Here is a 7389-nt window from a genome sequence, read left to right as displayed (position 1 = left end):
CTCTCTCTCTCTCTCTCTCTCTCTCTCTCTCTCTCTCTCTCTCTCTCTCTCTCTCTCTCCAATTTCTGGATCCAGCTCTCTACACGCGAATCTGCTGGCACTTTGCGAGCGACACTTGGTGCGCCTCTCTCAGCGAAGCGTAGCGAAAGGACGAACGAACAGAGACAGCGAGAGGCAGCGACGAGCAGAGAGTAGAGGACTCGATATCAACGGCGGATCGAGTGATCTTGACACACTGCCCGCGTCAGGCCGAAGTGGCTAAACTTAATACCGCGGCGAAGACGAGGAAGGCAGCCGCTCGTAGAATCAACTCATGTGTACGATGCGCCAATTGACTTCCGCCAACTGACGTCACGTTTCTCTCTTTTTCTCTCTGTCTTTCTTTCTCTTTTTCTCGCTCTCTTGTCCCTTCCTTTCCCCCTAGTCTCGGTCGAATTAACTGAAGGACCACCGGTAATTTCAAGCAATTGCGGGAACTCCGCCAGTAAGGAATTTCTCCGTTATTCACGCACGAACTCGAGTGACATCACGCAAGAAATCGTACATATTTTTTGACGGCGACGCGATTTTCACGCCATGACTCGAGTGATTCTGAACGCGGGAAGTACACGGAGGAAAGTAGATCGGTGGTTAGAACCTAGAATTCATTACAAGCTTCCGACTTTGCGCTGATAACCTATCAGTAACCCGCCGATAAGGAACGCTGCTGATAATGCAGATCTAAGCAAATCTGTAGGAAAACAAAGTCAACTGTGAACTGCATAAGAACTAATTTTTCTATTAAGTTGAAAAAATATCAGAATTAAACACAGGAATAACGAGTGACGATAAAAATTGACAGTGTTCCTTAGAAAGCACTTCGTAGCGAGAAAAGGTCGCGAATGCGTGTTCGGATTTTATCATCGCGTCTGACTAGTTAGCGCAGTTTATTCTTAGCCACTCATTCGGTGTTCATCGTCGAAAGGAAGCGCGGTTGATCGGACAGAATGTAATAGAGTCTAATGCATCCATATCGTCAGGAAGTCAATTAGAGTAATCGGATTCCCATTTTTTCCTGTTCGACGTCCAGCTACGTTGAGCGTCGCAATTCACGACGCCAGAGGTAGCGCGCGCGCGCGCGCGCGTTCTCCTCTCGCGATATCGCAAATCGCCGCGTGCTGTTGCATTGCCAGCTTGTGGAATTGCGGGATTTTCTTTTTGCTGGCCGCGATTATACCGTATCTTAGCGGTACAACGATTAAACCGACTAGCACGCGCGCGTGCAAGAGGGAGGGAGAGATACGCGATTTCATCGCGAGCAGAAGCGAACGAGAAAATATCTCCGCCAGTAAACAAGGATTTATTCGTCGCCACGGGCGAATTCAGGATTCAACGGCGAAATGAATTATTCGTGGTGATGTGAGACGCGCGCTCTACGTACAATCGTAATATATTACTGCGTCGTGCATCATCATTTTCAACGGGCTGGCGAAATAAGAATAGCAATCCGCCGGCAGTCGGGCAAATATGCAAATCTTGTATCTTCACCCAACTCGTGGAAATTATCATAAGTTAACGAGTTATAGGAGTAAGGCCTACCATCGAGCATCTCCTAATTGCTGAATGTTACATGTAATGCTCGATCGTGCAGCCATGAGGTAGAGTGATTAATTAGTAATAGACTATGCCTGTAATTAAATGATCGCGCAAACTCGTGTTCCGGGCGAAGCCCGACGTTGTAAACTACAATTACGTTTAGCACGGAACGGGATACATAGCGCGGTCCCGTCGAACTACTTCATTCGCTCACATGCATATTCATGCTTACCTATATGTGCTCGACTTGCCTCTCATCGCGATATATCCAGCCGGATATCCTCCGAATATCGCAAGAAAAGTCAGAAAATCTCGCGTATGTCGGCCATTTTTACGAAATATCTCGCTCAACCCTCCGTCTGCTTCCCTGTTTTTCGTTAACGCGGTCTGCTTCACAGGCAGCGCTGCTTTTCTCCTCATATGTGAGTAGAAAAAACACACAAGGGGAAGATTTTTCTCATTATTTCAGATCTCTACTTTCATTATTTCAGGTCTTCCGAAAAAATATACTCTCATCTTTAACAGGATGTTTTTACACGTAACACCAAGAAAACTATTCTAAAATCAAAAGAAAAATATTCTAAGCATAATACTCTTATCCCTGGAATCCTGAATGAAGTTTATCTCGAGAGTCACAGGTGGCCACACTTAGCACTAAATGCGGGACGTATGCGCGCACTTAACTGACAAACAATTTATTCGCCCGAAGCGAAACTGGCTCGCTATGCTCTTGTTCGGATCTTTAATTACAGGGATGCTCACGGCGTCGCAAACTTAATTGCACAAATTGTCTTAGACAAGACGAGGATTAAAGTTCCGCCGATAGTCGGCAAGACGCGCGAGTTTTGCTTCTGCGTCCGACTCCCCAATCTCACCCTCATCTCCTCTCTCTCTCTCCTCTCTCTTTCTCTCTCTTTCTCCCTCTCTATTTCTCTTATTCTCTATATATACGTCTCTTTTCCATTCATCTCAAGCGGCCGGAGGCAACGGAGCGCGATACTGTGGGATGAACTTTCCTTTCGCGTCTAACTCTGCGGAAGATCGTTATAGTCGCCTATTCGATCGCGAAACGCGGTCAGTGTCAGGAGTGAAATTCGCAGCGCGATCCCAAAGGGGACGAGGACGTGTGTGCAAGCAACGACTGAGATTTTTGGCTCAGCGTCACGCTCAGTCCTCTGCAAATGCTCGTGATCGACTTAATGAGATGTAGAGACATGAAATGAATGCAAATGCCGTAGATATATATGTTTTCCGTGCACTTTTCTGCACTGTTCGTACTTTCTCGTAATATGGAAATGAACCACATTGTACCCTTCTCCCGCTCTGCCCACCAGCACCGTCGTCCGCGTTCCTTTCATCCCTATTGTGCTTGCGATCGCGATATACAGAATATCCTGGAGTTTAACGGAACGTTTTTTATGTCCGCGGATTCTTTGGACAATTTGAAGTCAATTTTATTCCTCGTTTGATTTCAAGAGAAAACTTCCATTTGTAATTCCAGATACTCAATCACGTAGAATTCTGAATCGAGATTTCTATTCTGCATTAAGCCTGCAAATTCTGTCGAACTTGTAGAATTAATGGAGAATTTCGGAATTGTATAGGCTATTGTTTCACATTTAACTGTAAATAGAATGTGTGCGATGAATAAATATTAAATAATTAATATATTGAGTAAATTGTGTGGGATTAATGGATAAAGAAAATTACAAACATTCTTCTTTCATGACTTGTTTATTATATTTTTTGATAGGATTTTGTTTAAATTTTGATAGGATTTTGGACAAGCGAAAAGAAAGAAGTTTTAAGAATAAAGACAGCAGTTATATGTATCCAAAAGCATCAATAGGGATAAGTTTGCATTTGATACGAAGCTAAACGAATAGAAAGCGTTAGTGGGTCTCAAGATGAGGGTCTTACGACTCTAGGAGTCATTAAAAGCACGAATCAACATTTGAGAGACTTCCAGAGGATTCGAAATTTTGTCGCGGGGTCCTTTCGATACATGCGACTGCTCTGATAACTCGACAGTTCGCAATGTTTGGAAAACGTTGATTGTTGTCATCTCTCGGCCACCCAACGTGCGCGACATTGATCGGCGGGCGACATCGCCCTTTTTGCCGATTGTTTTTGTACTGTTGCCTCGGTACATTTTCCCGTCAACTGAATCATTACGTTTCGAGACACCGAGCGACGCGCATACCGATCAAAGTACGTGTGTTAAGAGTCGATTCTTAAAATATTTAATCGGACTCTCGTCGTCTCGGTTTCGCATTAATTAACACGCGATCGGGTCGTGTTTACGCGAGTGTCAGTGTCAGTGCCAGTGCTATTATGAAAAGGAAGTTTCCCGACTACGATGGCTGGAACCAAGATTCTGAATTGGACGGTCAGGATGGAGGAAGCAGAATGCTGAGTAGCGGTACATCGTACATTTCCAGGTATGTCGAATCATTCATTATATAAAATATTTCCGATTTTAACGGAAGTTCGGCGAACTCACCGAGGAAATACCCGAGTCGAAATTTAGATCGGTATTCATAGTGCGTCATCATTTGACAAATCATTACAGCTTCGTGAATTTCGTGTTGTTTAAACGGTAGTACTTGTGCTTATTTCACAACAAGAAATATTAATCCGAATAGAACCGAATATAATAATGCATGAAATTGTAATTATCTATAATTAATTGCTTTCAATCAAAGATCATGAACAATTTACGACTATGAATACTGGTCTTAGTATCCATTTGTTATTAATTGTAATTAATTATAAATCTCACAACTATTGATTTTTATGTCTAATAATGTTCCTCCAGTCTCGAGCGCATCTTTGTTTACATTTACTTTTTTTCTTTTATACCTAACTTTATCATTGTATCCAAATTTTGTTATCGTAATCAAAATTTAAATTTCTATTGGGAAACAGCATTATTAGATATATAACTGTTGCCTTTACAGCTTCATCTTTAATAGCTCTTTTAGAAGCTTCATCAAAATTTTCACAATACCAGAAGCAAAAGAATGATTATGAAAGTAAAAATCTATTGCTCTTTTACTCCCTACTTCTTCCTTCCTCCACTATAAGATTATTTGAAATTTGCTTATCTCTCATATATACCATTTACAGCTGAGTAAGTTACATTATTAATATTTAATATAAATTATTGAGTAAATATTAAATTTGGAATATTGAGATAATCGAATATTGAATAATTCTGAAATTAGTCTTTTTTTAAGACTCAATATGGTAAGTAATCACTTGTAATGTGAAGTGAATAGCTTACATAGTTATATTTCGTGATTCTTTATTGATTTTACAAGCTTGACAGAATTTGCAGAATCAATTTAGAAACAAAATTTCGACTCGGGACGTTTAACCCTTCGCGCATAATCATATTTTAGACTATACAGTAGAATCTGAATGTAAGACCCGAGCAATTTTGAATTGCCGTAATTTTATCGAAGATCAATCAAAATCTTTGGCCACATTTCTTTTCCAAAGATACGGAAAAGTAAGTAAAGCACAGTGTCGCAATAAAGTCAAAATCTGCAAACAGATTTGCGCAATTTTGAAATAAACGGAAAGGCTGTTTAAGCTTCTCTTTTCTTTGGCGAGCGATCGAATATTCGTGCAGTTCTTAGAGCTGAAGTATAAGCGGAGTATTAATGTCGGACATTTAAAACTCGCGTCAAACGATTGTCTTCCCCGACGAGCTTGCTGAAAGAAGGATCGATTCCTCAACAATTGACTGAACATTTCATAAAGAGCGTTTCTCTACAAGTCTAAGTGAAGACTACTGAGAAGTGTTGTTATCGGAAATATCTGTATCGAGCAACTCTTCGCAATGTTGCCGCGGTGGATAGCCGATTTCTCCGCGAGCAGACTGCATCAGGAAACCTGTCTCTCCGTAAATCGTCGGAAAAACGATCGTCCAGGGATTTGGATGGGCGACGAGACAGCTGCGAGCGTTTATTATGCGGCGTGGAATCGGATTAGGATCGCGTTCAACAACGCACCGCGCGCGTATATGTAGCTCGCGTTCGATCGTGGCCGATAATAGCCAGCCGCCGCGCACTGGATCTCTCCGCAGCTAAAAACGACGTTTGCCCATCGTATATACACGCGTGTACCGCCGCTCTCTCGCTCTCATCCTCCCTCTTACTCGCTCTTCAGCGAGCAGTCCCTCTATCGATCGCGCCGGCCGGTTTCGGCCTGACTTTTTGCTGATAACGTATTGAAATATTGGAGCTTTGCGCGCGAGTTTCCACGAGACGAGCGCTCGCGGGCACTTGCGTTCACACATACGAAGAGGAGGAACGAGATCTTCCTTTTTCTTTTTATTAAGAGTATGCTGGAGTTGAACTCCAAAAGTGTCGATAACGTAGAGACGATCAACACAATTACGCTATTCTCTTCATATTTCTTGATATATATAAATCTTACGTAAATGTATATTGCTCATTCATAAACATAGATCATAAGAATCAAGCGAAACCTGAAGATTAGGTATTTTATTATGCGAGAACATCTGTAATTTTCTGAAGCCAAACAAGATTTTGCAGGAAAAAAATCAGCATTTTGTCGGTAAAGAATTTTCACTCCCCTTAAACTCTGCAGCCTCCCCGAGCCGCGTCAGATCTTCCTTCGCACGCGAACGATTTCATGGTAACTCTAATGGCATTCGTTATATCTTTAGCCACCCCCGGTGTCGAGGCAAATGCATAATGTATCGAAAGGGCGCATTTGCACCGCGCGGCGCGGTATCGCTATGCATTTTAACGATCGTATACGCGAACTGTGTGAGAGCGCGCGCGTTCCTTTTGACGGAAGACTCGACCTGCGCAATTGCGGGAGAACATTTGTATCGAATCGGCTAACACGCTTTCCTCTTGAAAGGGGAAAAAACGCCTATCTCTCGAGAATGAACGTCGCGAGACCTCTGGCGAGACAGCGCGACGAGTAAGGGACTTTTGACCGCAACCTCTCGATCGTTTCCTCATCACCGATCGACGGAGTTGAGGAAAGTGGCGTTAGCGTATTGAAGTGGGCCACATCGTACGGACGCGTTGCGGTCGGAGGTTAATTGCAACTTAATGGCCGGCCTGCTTTCCATCATTACACCCGTTACTCAGCACTACCGCGCCGGATTCCTTAGCGCAACTCTTGCCCCCGGCATGATTTATTTGTATGAGCGGCTCACATTGAGCGGCGCAGTGTTCCGTGAAACGGTCCGTGAGTTTAGCGTTTCGTAACGAACGTTGTGTCTTATTTTAAATTTCGCAAGAAGATATCAAAATAATCATATTACACTTCTTACGAGACTATTTTAATATTCAGACAAAATTGTAACACTGTTAAAATTTAAAACTTTAAAATTCTTCTAACAGAATTATATATCGTTGCTTACGTAAGACAATAATGCTTACGTAAGACAATAATTGTCAATTTGAATTTGAAATTAGTTTTAAGTGGATACTAATCTTTTTCTGTGTAGCTTTCTGCATTTTGCTCTTCCGCCAAAGCATTCTGCTCTCTAAACGAGAGTTCACACCTTGATAGAAAAACAGAAAAAACCACTCAAAATTCACGCTGGTAGAAGCTGTTGACCACCAGCGCGAGTTTTGTTTGGCTTCAGCTTTTCTATTTTTTGTTTTTCTGCTAAAACGCAAATTCTTCCGAAGAGACAGGATTCGCATTTTTTGGCGCGCGGCATTACCTGTGCTTCGTCAATTATATATATATATATATATATATATATATATATATATATATATATATATATATATATATATATATATATATATGTATATA

At 42.0% G+C, this 7389-nt stretch overlaps 2 protein-coding genes across 5 annotated transcripts in view; one reads left to right on the top strand and one right to left on the bottom strand.

The window, feature by feature from the left end:
• Positions 1-7389, top strand: part of LOC116851837 — a 133244-nt gene that overhangs the window by 46474 nt on the left and 79381 nt on the right. The window lies entirely within an intron of this gene.
• LOC116851836 (trichohyalin-like) overlaps positions 1-7389 on the bottom strand; it is a 66673-nt gene that overhangs the window by 20639 nt on the left and 38645 nt on the right. The gene's annotated exons all lie outside the window — the stretch shown is intronic.

The sequence above is a fragment of the Odontomachus brunneus genome, unplaced genomic scaffold, assembly GCF_010583005.1.
Source record: "Odontomachus brunneus isolate Ranch 3 - 2012 unplaced genomic scaffold, Obru_v1 Obru_scaffold_193, whole genome shotgun sequence".
Classification (NCBI taxonomy): Eukaryota; Metazoa; Arthropoda; class Insecta; order Hymenoptera; family Formicidae; genus Odontomachus; species Odontomachus brunneus.
This window is presented reverse-complemented; position numbering and strand designations above follow the sequence as displayed.